The sequence below is a fragment of the Drosophila sechellia genome, unplaced genomic scaffold, assembly GCF_004382195.2.
Source record: "Drosophila sechellia strain sech25 unplaced genomic scaffold, ASM438219v1 U_343, whole genome shotgun sequence".
Taxonomy (NCBI): Eukaryota; Metazoa; Arthropoda; class Insecta; order Diptera; family Drosophilidae; genus Drosophila; species Drosophila sechellia.
This window is the reverse complement of record NW_022611290.1, coordinates 21,565-40,660: the sequence shown is the minus strand read 5'-3', so window position 1 is coordinate 40,660 and position 19,096 is coordinate 21,565. Positions and strand designations below refer to the sequence as shown.

Here is a 19,096-nt window from a genome sequence, read left to right as displayed (position 1 = left end):
GTCGCTCCTTCTCAAACAGCTGCCGCGTCCTCGCTGAGTTTCGTTTGCCAGTAGTCCTCGCAATCCTCATAGGCACGCTGCATTTGCTCGAGACTGGTCTCCAGTTCCCTGAACGGGCTTTCCGCGTGAGAGATCTGCCTCCTTTGCAGCCTTGAGTTCCTTTCCAACTCGGCCACGCGCTGTCTAAGGCTCGTTAGCTCCTCATCCTGGCTTTGACTTCTTTGCAGCTCGGAGTTTAGAGCCAACCAATCTCCGCTGTTGTTGCATCGCTCTGCTCTCCTTCGGTGCACTTGCGCTGCTTACCGAGACGAGGGACTCTCCTCTGTGAGATTGTTTTGCTCGGCGAATCCCCACGCCTTTGGTGGCCGTGGCCGCCGACTCCTGCTCCTCTTGTTTCTCCTGTTTTTCTTGCTTTTTAACCTTGGTTTCGATCGAATTAGTTCCACATTTAAGCTCTCGATTTCGATGGTCAGTTCGTCAGTCTTGTCACGCAGCTGGGCTTCTCCATTTGAAGAGCAGCCAGCTTCTCCATTAGCTGGAGCATTTCCTCCTCCTTGTCCTCGCTATCCTTCTCGGTCGCAATGGACTGTGCTCCGAGTGCCACCAATGCTGCTCGACCTTTGGGCCATTCCTGGTTGAGCTTAATGTTCTGTTCGAGAAGCTCTGTGATTTGGATGTGAGCCTTTTGCTGCTCCGACTCAAGCTCCGAGTTCTCAGTGCGCACGAGTTCGAGTTCCGTTCTCAGACGGATCTCCTCCTGCTCAAGCGATTTAAGCTGCGCCTCCAGCTTGCCCGTCATGCTGGTCCAGTGATCGCGGTCATTAGTCATCCGCAGCGTTATTTCACGCACCATGCTGGCGTGTCTTTGCTCCAGCTGCTGCACCTGCTTCTTGGAGTTATCCTCCAGTGACGCATGCCGCTCATCCACTTCCACGGCCAGCAAAGCCACCCTTTGGTTGGCCGCCTTATTATTGCCCTCAACTTGAGGTTTTCCTCGTGCTGCTGCCTAAAGGCAAGTCGGTAGTTGCCCAACTCGTGGCCTGCAGAGCAGCCAGAGCGCGCAGCATATTCGATTGCTCGTGATCACCATCGAGGCCACGCAGCTCCTCTTCCAATGCCTTAGTTAGCTGCTGCAGGTTCACCTCCTCCTCCTCATCGAATCCCAGGACATGAAGTAGGTTGCGAGTGTTGGGTATGCTAGCCAGCTCCCAGGCTTCGATAATGCTATGCACTGAGATCGTCTCCAGTTGCTGCGGCGTCACGGTGTCTGTAAATCATGGCAATTAACAATTAGCGTGGGACGAATGAGATTGGCTTCGCTGTTGTATATACACATTTATTATACATATAGCCCAAGATACCAGGTGGGTGTGGATTGGAGTGGGGAAGGGGCGTGTATCGATAGTGTAAGCGAAAGCGCCGGAAAGTTTGCTGTTTCTCTAAATCAAATGGCTTTTCGAAATGAGAACAAGTCATAGTTTCTGTTTTGGTGTGTTATTTAAAGAGGTAGAAACTTATACATCAAGAAAATAGAACAAATTAGAAGTAAATATTCTTCCTAACTGAAATTGATTTATAATGAAATCCTTAATTAAATAGATTGTCAATGCATTTCAGCTTTACTAGGGGTTGAAAATGTGAGATATTGATTATACGAGTATATAGAACGAATCAACGGTGCGGCTACAAAGGGTGCGATTAGATACCGAATGACTGGGTTGGGATTCGGTGGGTGTGGGGTGTTGACAATTGCTTCAGAGCGCACAAACCTTTGCAGCATGACCAACGGCCGCGTTGTAGCATCTCCAGTGCTCGGACGACGGTGCGGGATTGGCGGCCAGGCGATGGCCTACGGTGTGTACCGACAACAAGTGTTTTGCTTTTAACATTGCTTCAAACGTAATTTTGGCATTTTGGGCTAACAACAACAGGGGGTGGCAGGGACAAGGGGTTCGGCTAGTCTGGGATAGTTCGGTCGGAGGTAACTTACCCAGTGATTCCACGCTGCTGCTGTGCTGCGCCTGGCTCTGGATGGAAAGCTGTTTCAACTTGGCCGCTGCTGTCGGTGATGTAGTGGCTCCCGTGTTGCTGTTCACCTTCCGGCGTGCTGGCAATGAAGCACATCGCTTCAGTGTGCTCCCGCTGGTGTGGACGGACCGCAGACGCCGGCTGCCAGGAAGATCGCTCTGGGAGGAGGAACGTTGCACCTGTGTGGTTTGGGAAAGTAAGATGCTTATTGGTGCTCAACTATAACGAACTTATTCAATTTCATATTATATATTTAATATATTTATATGGTTCTTAGCCATGTTCTACTGTATCAGCAATAATAACGATTAAACAAAATCTGTTTACTATGCAATTTTGCATATATAACCAGAAGTTGTATCGCCACTTCGTACGTGACTTGACAATCGACACTCACCTGAACTCCCAGCTCATCGCATCCGTTGAGGCTTCGCTGATTGTGCTGCTGCTGCAACTGGTCCTCGTCCGTATTGTCCGAGTCCGTGACGGATAACTCGTAGATTCCATGCTGTGGCCTGGACCGGCGACCGTATTTCTTGGTGCCCACGACGAGTTTGGGTGAAACCTCGCGATCGGAAGACTCCGGCGGACTCTCGATGTATGTGCTGGTTAGCGGCTCATCCGTAATCACCAGTGAACGCTCTGCAAGAGTCAATAGATATAGGTTAGCAGAGAACTGGAAGAGTTGTATGGATCTTAGGTGGCTACCAAAACAAGCGGCTAGCTTCTCAATTATCGGATCTGTTAACTGGCGGTAATACAATCGTGTTCCCATTTCGATTTAGACTAAACTGCTCAGGTGAATGAGTCGCGTATTTATACAGGACATCGTAACCAGGTACCTGATAAGGATCATGCAGGATCAGGTAGTCGGAGACAGTAGGGTGTCGTTAAAAAGTGTCAATTGCATCTATGATTTTATGAGTGTCAGCTGCCGCCGTGCTAATCTGCGTGCTGATTATGATATTCGTACCCTAAGAGGTGTCCTAAATTTGCCCATAAGTTTCCAAAGCAGATAAGCGAAGGTTTGAAGTAAATGTGCATAATCCTAGCAAATTAGCACGTCGACTGAAGTACTTCTATAAGTTTTAAGTAATGTGTATGTCCGTCTATAGACTGCTAGCAATATGACCATTACATCAGTGTTTTATTAATAGGGAAAACCACCCGGCTCCAAATCCGTGTCAAAATTGAATTACTATCTCTAATAAGTGGCTGGCAAACACTCCGTAATTATCTGATGTTGCTTGATGGGTAATTAAAGCGCAATTACAGATAAAATGTATGTTGTTTTATGAGAACCTGCCGCGATAGCTTATAGCAAATATGATCTTTATACTAAGTAAGTTAATCTATAGCGTGATCCATTCTTTGTGCTATCTCACCAATGAAACCCGATGACGTCGTGCCATCGAACTCGGAGCCCAGGAAGTTGAGTAGCGCCTCCTTGAACTGGCCAAAGGACACGCCCAGCTGGTGACTGCCGCCCAGGCTGGCGATCAGTGCGGATCCCTGATCCCGGAGCTCCAGCAGTGAGCAGAGCTTCAGCAGGGACTTCTCGTCCAGAAGTCCACACTGCGTCTCGCAGCTGCGGAACATTTGGTAGAGCTTCTGCTCGTACGGATCGGCGGATACCTCCATTATCCGTAACCCGGGGAATTCAGTTTGCTGCCGTTCCAATCGATCGGCTGCTCAATTGCGTTTGCTCTTCGCTTTTTTTTCTTGGTGGGAAAATCCACAAACGCAGTCAGGGGTCGAAAACAAGAAAAGTGAAATATCGGGGTCTATGTGCGTGGGTGGCGGGGAAATCACGCGTGTTTTCTTGGACAGCAGGCTGTTTGCGGGGTTACTAATACTACTAATCTATGATATGCACTTCGGAACGCAACATAAACACTCGCGAATTTGCGGTTTTTTTGGGAATAGCGTAATTTCTAGCGAGTTGATAAAAAACAATAATGCAGTAATAGCGAGCACGGTGGCGCGCTCTGGAGGCCAGTAAGCGAATTTGCGACGAAGGTGGCACTATCGCAGACAATTCTTTCTATCGCTACACAACTATCGTCGGGATTTGAAAATGTATATTAATATATAAAATAACTATTCATTTACAAGGGAGAACGAATTGCTATGTAATACATCGCTTTCGTTGCTTGGAAAGCTTCAGACCCCCTACTAAAGTAGAAAACTTTACATAAATTAATATCATCCCATATAAATATAATTTTTTCCAATATAAGATTAAAATTACACAAGAAGTATATGAAATTGGAAGTGCTTCATAAAAGTAGTAAAACTAGTAAAATCTTGTGGTTATTTTTAAAATGCATTTTTTGAGTACTGCTAAGCACTGCAATGAACTGCTTACGTCTTACAGCAAGCAGTGCACTAGGCACACACACATATATTGCTCGTCATTCAAACTTAAATAATTAAAACAAAAAAAACATATTTTTATTTTTTAATTTTAACTGTGGCAATAAATAAATAAAAAAGTAAAGTTATACAACAATTTTTTGTTTAAAAAATTCCCAACAACACGTTTCTATCGCACTATCGATAACATTGTGCCTAGCCATCGTCATCAGTGACATCCAATGATTTTATCGATTGTTTTGCAGCACTAATAAATTCCATTTGCAAGCTAAAAAGCAAGAAAAAAATACAAAATATTGCTGAGCATTGCAAACTGTTGAAAAATCCAACCGAAAATCATGTGTATGTGCAACCAGTTACAGCCGACGACGCCGAGAGATTAACTGAGTTGGTGGAGCCTAACCAGTCAATCGGCAAGGGGCACTACACTCCGAAATCCGAGACTTCTTGGTGGTGACCCGTAGAAACCACCAGTCTCGCATCATTTGTTGCATTACGGCGCAGCGGGATCAGGGGATTCCCCGTCCGGCCGAGATGGCCATGCATTCGTACATGCGCCAGGGATCGGTTCTGGAGGAGGAGCAGGAGCAGTCGCAGCTGGAGCACCGCCGCTGGCCAGTCCGGACGAGATGCACGGCTTCCTGAACGACAAGCAGGCTTGGGAGCACGCCATATCCCTGTACCAGGGTCCCGATCCACTCGATCATTGGTATAACTACATCTGCTGGTACGAGAATCACGCGCAAAGCGATCCGGAGTTAAAGTACCGCGAAACTCTGGAGAGATGTCTGACGGTTTATGAGCACAATGACTACTATCGCCAGGATGTCCGTTTGGTGCGGCTGTGGCTGAAGTACATAGCCATGCAGACGGATCCACTCCATTTCTACCAGGTGCTTTTCAGCGAGGAACTGGTCGGCAGGTGGCCGCCTTTTACATTGGATGGGCTGCCTATTACGAGTCTCGCGAGGAGTATAAGGATGCGGAGGCGGTGTTCAACTTGGCCTTCCAGGAGAAGGCGCAGAGCAGCTCGGAGCTGCAGCACGCCCACACCAAGTTCGCCTATGCCAGGTCTCTTTTTGCCAACGGCAACAGCAGCAACAACAGCAGCATCAGCAACATCCCCCGCAGGATGCACTGCAGCAACTTACGAACTATGCACAGCAGCAGATGCCACAGAGCTATACACAACACCGTCCCCAGCCATATCAGCAGAATGTCTATCAGCAATATCATCCGCAAACACAGCCTCAACAGCCGGCGCCACAACAGCATCTGCCGCCAGAACAACAGGTCCCCTATCAGACACACTACCAGGAGCGGCCGCGCTATGAACCACACCCAGCAACTCAGTCCCCAGCAGCAATACCACCAGCCCAAGTCCAGCAACAATCGCATTATGCTCCTGTGGCAGAGGTGAGCATTAAAATTTAATATCAAAACTACTTGATAAATACTCCTTTTTTGGTTTAGTCCCATTATGCACCAGCCCAACAGTCACAGTTGCCGACGCAACAAACTGCAGTACCGCAGCTGCACGCACAGCAGCCGCAGCAGCAACAAAACGGCAACGGCAATCCACCTCCTCAACAAAGTCCTCCGGTGTCAAACGAAGTGGCTGGCCTACGCTTGCCGCGCAATTTCCACGCCTACGGGCGCAACAACCATGAGACCTGGAAGCCGGCTCTAACGCTCGAAGAGCCTGATGATCCCTCACGTGTGTGTCACTATGCCAAGCAGTTGGTATATCCACCAGGAGCAGGCATCGAGTACAGTCCGGAAGAGATACTAGCCCGCAAGTTTAAGCAGTTAATGGAGCAAAAAAGCCAAGCCATCGGAGCCGCCAGAACAAGAACAGCAAACTCTTTATGATTCCTACGAAACTGAGAAATCTTACTATATGACTGCTGTGGATGGAGCTCTTTACGGGCAGAACACCAGCAGTGGTCAGGAGAATACAGGTGAGGAAGATGAGGACAACGACGCCGAGGAGGGAGAAGAGGAGGAGGAAGCTGGTGAAGATAACGAGGAAGATGACTCTGATGAAGAGGAGGAAGACGATGAAGAGGAAGAGGAGCCTAGCGAACCGTACACAAATGGCGTGCAGTTCAGTGCGCAAACCACTTTCGAGCAAGAAAACCGATCGATTAAGATCAAGTTCAGGAAGGAGCCCAGCAGCACCTACAGTGCCTATACCATAGAGAATGTTTACCAGCAACAACAGCAGCAGGAACAACATCAAATAATCCATCAGCCCCCGCAGGCAGTCCATCATCCTTCGCCGGACCCGGCACCCGCTTCTCCGATTCCCATCCAGCGTCAACGCAACGGAAGCCACCACCACTTCCATCCCTACATGCTGGGCCAGACCTCGACGCCGAAGAGCGAGGCGAATGGCTATCGCAGGGCACGCACCAAAGTCAAGCGCAGCAAGTTCCTGCCGGATCTCTGCAGCAACAGTAACTCGGCATCCTCGGCGGCTGATGTGGCCATTGCGGCCTCGAGTAGTGTGCTCGCCGGAGCACCTGGCACATTTAACGACAATGCTAACTTTTCGTTTTCCAGTGCCACAGCTTTGGATAACTCAAATAGCTCGCTGGCCTTGGCTGTGGATAGACTTAACTTCCGGGACACATCGCAACAGCAGATCCTCCATCCGGTCAATAAGACCTTACAAATGCACAACAACAACAATAACACCAGCAACAACAATAATGGCACTAGCACCATGGCCGATTTTTCCACATTTCAAGAGAACTCTTACTTCGCCACTCAGCACGACACGGAGGCACAGGAGCGTCGGCTATCGAAGGCCGTTGAAACGATAGCCGCCACATGGACAAGGAGGCCATCGATCCGTTCAACAGCGAACTGTGCCGCGCTTTCCTCGCCAGCTAGACTTCCCGGGCAATCACGATGCCCATGCCAGTTACAAGATTGTCCAAACGCCACTGCCAAAAATATCCAACACTCGCACGCTGAATGTCCTGGAAGGCGTGACCTTCAGCATTGACAAAGAGGTGGGTCGCGGATCTACGGTTCGGTTTATAAAGCCACTGATTCTCGGACCGGCAATGTAGTGCGCTCAAGTATCAGAAGCCCCCAAACACCTGGGAGATATATATATGTGATCAGTAAGGAAAATTCTATTTACCACCTATATTAAAGTTTTTTTGCCCAAAAAGATTTGGGTGCTAATAAAAGTGCGTGTTTTAGGTGCTGAAACGCATCAAGGAGCCAGAGGTGTTGCCTGGCGTGAGGACATTTCCACGGCGATCATCGCCCCAAATGCTAGCCTAATAGCCACCGAGTTCTCACCGTTCGGTCGCTGCTGGACATCAATAACAAGATCCGCCAGACAACCAACAAAGTAATGCACGAATCGCTGGTGATGCACTTCTCCGCGCAGATCTGCAATATCGTGGACCACCTGCATCGCCAGCACATCATCCATTGCGGACATCAAACCGGACAACTTCCTGCTAATGCGTGTGCCCAATGTTGACAGTCCGCTGCCATCGCTGCGTTTGATTGACTTCGGCTGTGCTATCGATATGACCCTCTTCCCGGATGGGGAGAAGACCAAGTTCCGCAAGGTGGTGCAAACGGATGGCTTCACCTGCATCGAGATGCAGGAGGGACGCAGCTGGTCCTACGAAACGGATCTCTTCTGCATCGCGCGACCGTTCATGTGATGCTCTTCCGTGACTACATGCAGCCGCAAAAGAAGGGCTCCAGGTGACATACGACAGAAGCTGCCGCGTTACCTCAAAAAGCATGTGTGACCAAGTTCTTTGGGGATCTGCTCAACATGCAGGCGGACAAGCTGCCAGCGCTGCAGGAGATGCGTCTCATCTTCGAGGAGGAAGCGTACCGCATGGACTCCGAGCTGCAGACGCAGATACGCACCCTATCCAACATCCTGCATCGACGATAACCAATCTATTCCTATTCCTTTCTATTAAATTGTTTTGCACATAACTCTGTTGACCAAGTCACCCATTTAGATTGTTTTAGTTTTTAATTTTAAAACAATTTCCCCTCTTCAAAGATGATAAAACCAAACCGGGAAAATCTCCGCGTTCTAATTTAAACTAGTTTTCTGCGAACAAACTTCCTTTCGCCTAACTTAAATGTTTTAACACCTTATTTATTGTTTTGATGCCAAAAAAAATAACGAAAGCAAAAAGTACGCTACAAAATTCAAAAATATTGTAAATATTAGGCACAGTCTCGATCTAAAGCTAGATTTACGAAATGAGTTTGCGCCACGGATTTAAATGTAATTTTTTTATGTAAAGCACAATAAAACAATATATGAAGGCAATGTAAAAAAAAATAATCGTACATAAATATGTTTAGATTAGTGCTTGCTGTACTATTGAGTAATATGTAAAGATCTTTAAATGATAGCGAATAAATTGACGAAATGTTAAAGCAAAAACCATATGAATCGCAGCGCGAAAAAGGAAAGCAGCGTAACCCAGTTTCATAAATCAAATGCCAAAGTGGCGAACCCATAATGTGTGTGTTGCAGCAATTGTCAATTAGTGGGGGCATGCAACAAGTAACAGCAAGCAACGGCAGCATCAACAACAATGCTGCGCTTGACCCACTTTTCCTTTTTGCCAGTCAACCAAACGGCGCACAATTCCACCAAGCGACTGGAAAAAGTTGCAACTTTTCATGCAACACACACACACACACATCGACGATTGGAAAAGCTGCAACAGGCACACAAAGTCAAAGTCGACGCCTGCGCTGCGGCTTTTGTTGCTAGTTGCTGAAACTCGAAGCTTGCAGCTTGTTGCTGCTGCCTGCTGCTTGTTGCTTGCTGCTCGTTCGCCAAGTGAAAGTAAAGTGGGACAAATGCAATTATTATTGCATCTAGTAACCGACTTAGAAGTCGTGGCGCGAAACTGCAGCCTGCAGTATGCAGTTTGCAGTTGGAAAGTTGCTCTGCCGGCGTCGCTTTTACACAATATTTTATTTAATCAAATTGCAAAGAGAAAATTGCAGCAGCAGTCCCGCCGGCGATTGACGAAAAACTTTCTATTTTTTGTGTGTCGACTGCAACGTCAGCGCTGCAGCATTAGATACTTCAGCGGATTGTTTTGCATGCGATAAATTAATGAATGTGCCCAGTTTCGGGGCCACGGGCATTGAGTGACAAACGGAGTGGCCAAGCGGAGCGAATGACAATGCGGCATTATTAGATCACTGGGGCACACCGATCACCATCTGGATACCCATACCCATTCCGATTCCGATCACCCGACCCGCCAGCCAAAGCACAAAGCAAGAAGACAACAAAAGTCAATAGAAATGCTAGAAAGAAATTCGTTAATAGATCAGTTAAGTGCTGAGCTGCGACACTTAACTCGTTCTAATTAAGCTGGTGGCCAACGGTATTCGGGTCTCCAACGAAGGAAAGTCTTAATCCCAGAAAAGTGGGTAGACTTTTCGTTAATACCCGCCAGCAATTAAGTGGTTAAGATCAAGTTACCAAGCTAGCTAGGCGTTTTCACCATCTGGACAGTGGCTAAGCGGATTAACCAGGACTTAAGCCAAGATGATATGATGATAGTCTCATTATGATAGGTTTTTGAAAAAATTAACTAGATAATTTTATAAATTGCGAGGTTGAAAACATAGTTTTATATAATATTTATTAGTAGAATACTTTATAACAATATCTATATCTTTTTGTTGACTTGAAAACATCTAAGTATATTAAAAGATTCATTTAATGTCCTATTATGCAAGATTATTGGAATATTATATTTTATTTTCTTTATACAGTAACATATATCTAAAATCTTGATAACATATATCTAAGCATTACCCATTTCTATGAGTAAGTAGCTCATATTTTGTATCGTATGAAGCACGTCTTGTTTCTCCCCCACTGAAGATCACTCAATGATGACCGATGCCTCGCCCAAAGGAGCGTTAACAACTTGCGTTTGTGGCAAGGACCGATCTGAGTCACCCTGGGAATTTAGGGTAGAACAACGACTACCAGTCGGTGGTTGGTTAGTCATTCCTGTGACTAAGTGCAACTCCTCGCCAGCAAGTCGTGCAAAATGGTGGCCTGTAAAAGTTAGTAAGGGACCCTACTAGACTCGCCTAAGTGGCAGTTGCAACAGGCGGAATGCATCAGTGGCCACACACAAAGACATGTATGTGTGTGCAGAAAAACCAGCTAAGACCCCCAACCACGCAGATAGCGATACTGCTCTCCCCTCGAATGCCACGCAGTGTTGCCATTTGATTGTCATGACCAACTTTTCACTGCCGCACCGTGTTGCTGCTGCTGTTGTTGCAGCCGCTAATATGCAACAACATGCAACAACTGTTCGCCAATTGCACGACAAAGCGAAAACTGGGAAAATAGTTAAGTAATTTGCAGTGGAAAGCAGTGTCGGAGAAAATTCGATTCGATTTTCTTGCTTTCTGGCTGCAGTGCGTTGCATGTGCATCATGGCACACATAATGCTGATGCCACGTTGCAAGCTGCAGTCGCCGCGATCCACATCCGTTTGCAGTGCTGTTGCCGCATTAGAAAGTTGCAACTGCAACAACTGTCATGGGCCGCTTGCTGCAGCTTTTCTTTTTCCCACTCGCCGAATTGGGGCTAACGTGTATGTACTGTACAGTGTGCACTATGCAACAGCGTACCCCCCGCCGCTGCCACCGCTGGTAATGAGTTTGACCTCATAAAATCCGTTCGCGAATTTTCCCTACATATTTTCTCTTCTCGCCAAATATTTTGCATCTCGCCGAGGGAAACTTGAGTGGGATGGAGAAACTTTTTTTTTTTTGGCGGAAAACTTTAATAAGCGTGCGATGCACCGATTGCAGCTGGCAAACGTGAAAAAGGAAAATTCTCGAACGAAAAGCGATATCTAGCATCTGGTAATTGACCCACTAAAATATGATCAATCGATTGATAGCTATCTTTATGGGGCAATCCAACTGGTTTGATGAGTCATTTTTTGCAGCATATCAATCAATCACGATACAATATGTGATTTTTAATAATATTTCCTTATATTAAATGGATTTAAAAGCCGCCAAGTGATAGTGACCTTCAGCAAATCGATAACTGATTTGATAAGTAATAGTTTGCAGTTGTGATAACAGCTCATGTGTGGTAACTTCTTATCTTTATGTCGCTTATAAAAACCAACAACCTATGCCAATAATCATGCCATCACTGAAGTGAGTCATTCTTTTATGGAAACAAATATTTGTCCACAAAAATCAAATATTTGGTTTTCCCCTAAATCGAATGTTAGAGGTAGAGTTCTAGTATTTGATTATGTTTTTATTCATTGTTTAAGCGTTTTAAAAAATACATAAATCTTTTTACTTGCCCGTTTAGTGGATAATCACACCCGTGAACTTATTTCATCAGCCGACATTCAGTTGACCCCAAAAAAGTCCTTTCTTTCGGTTCACTACCCCCTGTGTATATGCAAATGTCCTGAAAAGCCTACTACTTCAAATTCTATTTTCATCACTCACATCCCTACTTACGTACGTTTGTATCTCCTAGTCATTGTAGTTGCGTTTATCTGGGCTCTGGTGTCAAGTGGCCATGTGACTTTGACCGAGAACGCGGTGGGCCGATGTCCTGTGACCTCGTCGGGTGCATTCAACTGAGGCCGCCATGCGGCAATGTCCGCAGGTCGAGTCAATAGCCGAAATATCCCGAAAAGGCGAGAAATCCTGCCACAAACTGAGCCTGTGACTGGGCCGCGAGTTCGTCGCCCAGAAATCCAAAAAAAAGAGAGAGCAAGTGGCAGTCTTTCGTAATGCCCACCGCCGAATGGTGGACCAAGGAACAAGGACCAAGGACCGACGTCGACCGCTGTCATTGCACTGCCCGCCCACCGGCACCTGCTGCCGCCTGTCGCCGCCCACTTCCGTCGACAGTGAAAACAGAAAACCGAAAGGTTATTATAACAATAAGGAGCAGCCAGTGTCTGGACCCCCACCACTTCGAATTCTGCACGCGGTGCGAGTCTAATAACCTTTCCCTTTCACCGAACAAGTCCACCAGACGACGCCCACACTCATACATACTTACATATATAACTAACTATATATAGATATGCACCTCAAACGACAGTAAAAGTCATCGCCATCGAGGTTCAGACATCTTCTTCCTGCCGCTCCTGTTTCGACCTTATGGCTAATGAAATCGCCCGACTCCTGCTGCCAACTCCTTTATATACTTGGCTATATAAAACGTTATTGCTGTGAATCTTGTTGAATCTGTTGATCGGCAGTAATTTAGTTAATTAAATTCTAATAAACTGGGTCTATTAATGGTTTAAGCTGAGTATTTCCGAGTTTTAAAGTTTACTAATGACTTTAATTGGAAAAAATGTGCTAATTTATAGCTGGCATTTATAGTAAGTGGTTTCCTAATATAGAAATTAAACAATACGATAAATACGTCAATTATATGCTTGTAAAACATATAAACTTCATACGTTTAAGTGTTTTTTTGTTAATATATTTGTTCATGCTGCAAGTTTTGATCCTGACTGAGAGTGTAGAGTGCACAGAAGGACGTAATGGCCGCACCACTGGAGCGTAGCGTGCACCTGAGAGAACGAGAACGTGAGCAATAACATCCAGACGGGCAGACAATTATCGGGGGGGAAGAGCTGGGTTAACAGATATTTAAAGGGTGTCATAGGCACAGTGGATATCGATCGAGCTTTTAATTAAATATATATTCCAATCATGTAGAATGTATAATAAATAAATATCAAGTATACGACTGGTTAGCCACTATAGAAATTTAAAGTTGGGTGCTTAGTACACTCTTGCTTGTTTAGCAATTAACAATATTAATTTAATATTACTTTGTGATTTTGATCCTTAAACTGTAGATTTCGACCCACAGTCCACGGTTGGTCGCGCAGGAATTGCGGCAGACGCAGACGGTACGAGGTATATGGTAGCTGCTAGACGGATCCAAGAGGATGGAGGGTAGATTCCGATGGAGGACGAAGCGCACAACGAGGAGGCAGGGTTCCCGGCAAGTGAACGAACTGCGAACTGCTGCGCGTGTGTGTGTGTGGCGAGTGCGTGAGTGTGCGAGAGGGTGTTCGATGCGATGATGTGGACGTGGAATTGGATGTTGCTTCTGGTCCCTATCCGCGTCCCTTCCCCCGCGGTCTCGTTCAGCCCATGCCCAAGTGTCATTGCTCGCCGGCGACGCCAGCCAAAGACTTAACCTTGAAAAGTTTAACTTCGCCATAAAGGACGTGCGTTAAGCGAAGGGGATGCGGATGCGGAGGGGAAATAGCGTTGTACTCGGAGCATGTGGGCCTGTACAGTGAACCCTAGGTGCAGAGTCCTGAGGTCCTTTCAATCAAAGCTTTTGGAATCCATAGGTAAATTCATTTAATAATAAGATATCTAAGAAGACATATCGATATTTTTAACATTTTTAATTGCTATCATTTTTCCCAAGGAATACTGTACGCAGATTAGTTAGCACAATAAGCTGGCTTGTTTTCAGAAATGTATCGTTGACTCATGTCGCATCTCATCCAGAAAGCCGCTCATGCATTGGATTGGCATTCGATTCGGGCCAACAGAAACGGCCATCCAAATGGCAGAAAGATCACGAAGCGAGAACTTGACAGGCGATCATCGCTGGGTGAAATGGGAGTGATGATATTGGTTTGGGGGGGGACGGGACTAGACTTCAAAACATAGCGCAGCATATCAATTGACTTGGCCAAAATAAAAAGAGAAAGCGGGCCCCGTTAAAGAACACGAACACGAAACAACGGTAAGATGGGGAACATAAGCAGCATAAAGCCAACTCCAACGGGCCCAAAAGAAAAAGAACGAAACTGGGTCGAGCGGCCAAACGAGCGCAGGCAACTGCAACATGTTCGATGGCCAACAGTGCAGCATGCAACATGTTCGACGGCCACTTAGCATTGAACTTGTTCGTTCGCCGTTGACTGAGACTTTGAAAACACGAATGCAATTTGCGTCGACTGAGCCGGCGACGGTCAATTGCAGGCCAACAACAAATTCAGTTTCGATTCGTTTGGCTATGTGGCAACAACAACAACAACATCAGCAACAACAACATAACACACCCACGTCAACAACAAAAGTGCTCGAAGATTCTTTATCGGCGAAAAGTGAAATTTCTGTGCGGTGGCCAAAAAAAGCGAATTGGCTAAAACCAAAACAAAAACAAAAAAGGCCAAAAGATCGAAAATTTCATAACGACCAACGGCCGCGCCTTTCGTACTTTGGCCATTTCTTTTGTAATTTGTGGCGCAATTAGCGAAATTGAAATATGCAATTGCTCACATAAGTATGTATGTTTGGGTGCAAAATTCAAGAGACGCAAATAACTAGCACACTACACATTATACATATTTATACGAAATAATCCAATAAACAACAACAAGCCGCCGGAACAAATACGAAAACACATTAAAACGACGCGATCAAAACAAAAAGCCAAAAAATTTGGCCAACAGCGTTTGTAAGCGTTGGGGGTACACTATGTGATACCCCTTTTTAGGTGAATGAAAAGTACTGGGATTATTCGAAAATATTATTTTTATTCAAAGTTTTCAAAGGTATTAAATTCCTAGTTCTTGGACATCGTACATATAATTAGACCTATTAAATCATTTATATTAATTACTTATTTATATACTTACTTCTCTATGAGTCCCTGATCGTAAATTTTATATTATAGTTAGTTTAATATACCAAAGAAGTACGGGTAGTCGGTGAATTTGGGCCTGCTCTCTTTTCCTTTCTTTGCGATTTTCACGATCAGGAGCGTGATCACGACATGTGATTTAGTCGAGGCCTTTTGATAGAGCCACTCGATTGTTTTGTAGTTATTTTGTTTTTTTGCCTTATTTCCCCGTTTGCGCTTCATTCATAAACCCTAAAGTTTACGCGTTGCTGCAGATAAAAACGAATCCACAGGCAAACAAAAAGCGCAAACTAAATACAGGTGCGTCGGCAGATAGAGATACAGATACAACTTCATTAAAACGCATTGGTGGCGGGAATTCGCGCGAATTGCGCGCGATTTCAAACGCGGAAGTCATCGTACTGCGAAATGACAACATAAACTAATATTACTAACAACTGCAAAAAAAAAAAAAAAACGAAAAAAGTAATAAAAGCAACAACAAGGGGAACAAGAAAAGTAATTGCCATTACAACTGCGAAGTTGAGTTGGCGGTCACATCGCCTTTCGCAGTGCAACAGAAAAGTTGTTTCCTTTGTTTTACCGTAAGCATGCATATGTGTCTATAGTATATCTATATATATAGTATATCTATATATAGTATATTTGTATATAAATGTATCTATATACACATAATTAACATTGTACAATCATTATGTATGTACACCTTGCGTTAACAATCGTAGTTTCTATACAATGTATTGATAATATGAAAATGAAATCGTATCCTTAAAATACCTTATCTCTTTAAAAAGAGGTTAGGACTTAGATAGTCGACTTATTTCAATACATCCCTGAATTAACAATTATTTGTACATATCTCAAGTTGTTATTCTGTAAAGTATTTTTCCCAGTGTAAAATTAAGACGAACAACAAAACTTTTAACGGATACACACCCACACACACACAGCAGACAGGAACAAAGAGTGAGTGAGAGGAGGGACATGGTGGTAGAGGGAGAGGGGCCTACACTGACTGGCAGACAACAAGTGCAAGTGTTCCAACTACAAGTGCATACATATGCATATAACATGTCGGTGTGGGGTATCAACATCCTATTCACGTTTTTTATGGAGTCTCCCTCTGTTCTTAAACCAGAATAATATGTGTCTCCAGACTGCATAAGTGGGTATACAATATCTTTCTACCAGCTCAAAAAGTACACATCTTACTATTAGCTAACCAAATAAATTATTAAAATTTATTTGTAATCAAATTGCTGTTTAGGCTTAGCGAACTTATTACACCTAAGCATTTCCGGTGCTAAAATTCCTAGACTGCTGACTGCTGAGCATCGTCTACTGACAGAATGTTACACTTGAAAAAAAGGTCTTTGAATTTGTGCAGGCAAATAAAATAACTGTTCATTTAAGCCTTTTTCCTCGAATTCGCAAAATGCATAAATTGTAATAAAAAGCCTAAATTGAAGACAATGAAATAACATGTTGCCTCGTTTATTTAATCCTTCCTGTATATAAACAGTATTGTAATATATATATTGTTCTTTATATACTCGCATGCGTAATTTTAATTGAATTTAAGTACTTGAAGGTGAATCATTTGCGATTATTCATAGATTACTCAAATAACGTCAATTGGGGGAGAAGTCTACAAATAATACAATATTTGCAATATCGAACCGAAACAACATGATGCAATGCATATTTGCTCAGTTCACTTGACCATCCTTGAACCCGAAAAGTTTTTGTTGTGAAACGAAATCTTTTTCCCCGCTTATCGGTCACTTCTCTCCGAAAAAACCATCGAAAAGTAAATTTCCACCAGCCCCGCATACGCATTTGTATATATTTATGTATTTGTATATTCGACCAGAATGACTCGATAAATATTGAAACAAAGGCCACAGCTGACGGCTGCAATGCGCACCCCCATAAAAAGTGGGTTTACATACTTATGTAGAAATTGGTGGCACTTATCGGCAGTGATAAGCGAAATGCATTCGTAATCGCCGTACCCGGGGAGGCGGGAACCACGACCATGGCTGGCTGATAAGGGTGCACAAAACCTCTCTCCGAAAGCCAAATATCCAAAACAACACCCAAGTTGTAAATTATATAATAATATTGAAACACAATTATATGGTATATCAATTTTAACAGTCGTTGACTTTATGAAGTCACTAAATATATCTGGTTTATATATTTAGTAATTATTAATTATTTTGTAAGTATTATTGAATGTTTAGAACGATTTTCATTTGATTTTGCAACTTATATATATCACTTTCCTATAAAGATGATTCTTCCTTTGGCCGTTATACTCCGTTAAATAACGGCTGTTATGAGCATTTAACTCCCTAATTTGGAACAAGGGGCTTGGCAACCTGAATTCGAAAACTTCAGTTACTTAAGAACGAAATACCTGAAAAACCTCCAATGAAAAACAGTTGTTGTGCAGCTCGAAAGAGTAGGGGGGATGTGTGGCGATTGGGGAGGCTGGTGCTGTAACAGGGGGCGCGAAAGGGACGGCGACAGTGCGCCAACGGCAAGAAACGATCTCAAGGACAAAACGCAATGTGTGCGTGTGTGAGTGCAATGTTGTGTGGGGTCAGGCAAATACGCACACTAACGCAAGAGTCCAATGCCAATGCTCATGTGTGTTTATAAATGTGAATGGCAGAACCAACAAATTGCAAGAACAAAAACAAAGAACGCTGAGCGATACAAAAAAAAAAAGAACCACACCGAATTGAAGTTGTTTTTATAACTCCCCCCACTCGCGTGTGTGCTAGTGTTCGTGTGTCTGGGTGTCCGTGTGTCGGTGAGTCTGTTTTGCAAACAAACTGCGATCGGTAGGTTCAAGGCCAGTGCCTCGAAGGTTCAAAACACTCACTCGCCAGACAAAAGGAGTGTTCACCGCCTGTTTGTGCGAGTATTTGTATTCATAATCGGGTGCTCGCGTGTGTGTGTGCAGATACACCTTTGTATATGTGTGTGTATATACCACGCCCACATGTGCATATGCGAAAGCGAAACTTATCGCCCGCCGCTTGTCGCTTATGTAATACAATCCTTAATGGGGGTTCCAGTTCCAAGCAAAGGAAGCCAGTCTCAGAAGAAACTCATAAATACAGTTCACTGTCTTTAAGATGAATATTTGTGGTATCAACTATTATGTTGCCCACTTTTAGGTTTCTTTTCAAGAGAATTTTTTAAAGAATTTATTTTATTTGAATATGTGTATATTCTTTGGAATATATATGTTCTAAACCTTAAAGATAACTAACTGCAAATCCAACCTACGAGGGTTCCACTGTACGCATATGACAAGACAGTATTCTAGATTACATAAAGCGCAAGATCGCAGATCCGAGGCGCGGAATGTCCAGCCCAGAAGCCCTCCTCCCCGCTCCATTCCCCTCCGCTCCATCGTATCCCTCGGTCACTGGCCACACACATACAGCACTCTCACACACACATACACACTCGCATTTGGGCACACATTGCGTATGCCATTTAGCCGGAGGGGCTGCGAGTGCGAGCGAGACAAGAGCCAGCATTCTGCGACGCCGGCAGCGCTGCCCGCAGAGTTAATGCACTCGCAGAGAAGTTCAAGGCTGAACGAATCAGTCGTTGGCTTCGCTCTTCTCTCGCTCGCTCACACGGCTGCAGCCCCTATACATACAGCAGGGGTAGAAATCGTAGATACCAGGATATCAACAAAGGAAAGTAGGAGTATTTACTATTCTACATTCTATAATTTGACATAATATAGTTGTAAGATAATATAATTGAGCACAATAGTTGAGTTTATTTAAAATTTTGGTTGGCTATTTTTTTTTTTTTTTATGTTGATTCTCGACTCTATTAACTTTACCGCGTCTGTATTGCGCCGGGTGTGTGGGTATTCCAATAAGATCATTTTGGCGGCGGGGTAGAAAAGTAAAAACAAAAATTATACTCGCATTA

General features: G+C 44.4%; 2 pseudogenes; one reads left to right on the top strand and one right to left on the bottom strand.

Annotated features, from left to right (window-relative positions):
- Nucleotides 1–4: 4 nt before the first annotated feature.
- On the bottom strand, nt 5–4,028 carry LOC116803241 (annotated as a pseudogene).
- Nucleotides 4,029–4,899: 871 nt separating this feature from the next.
- LOC6613468 lies at nt 4,900–8,715 on the top strand (annotated as a pseudogene).
- Nucleotides 8,716–19,096: the final 10,381 nt, after the last annotated feature.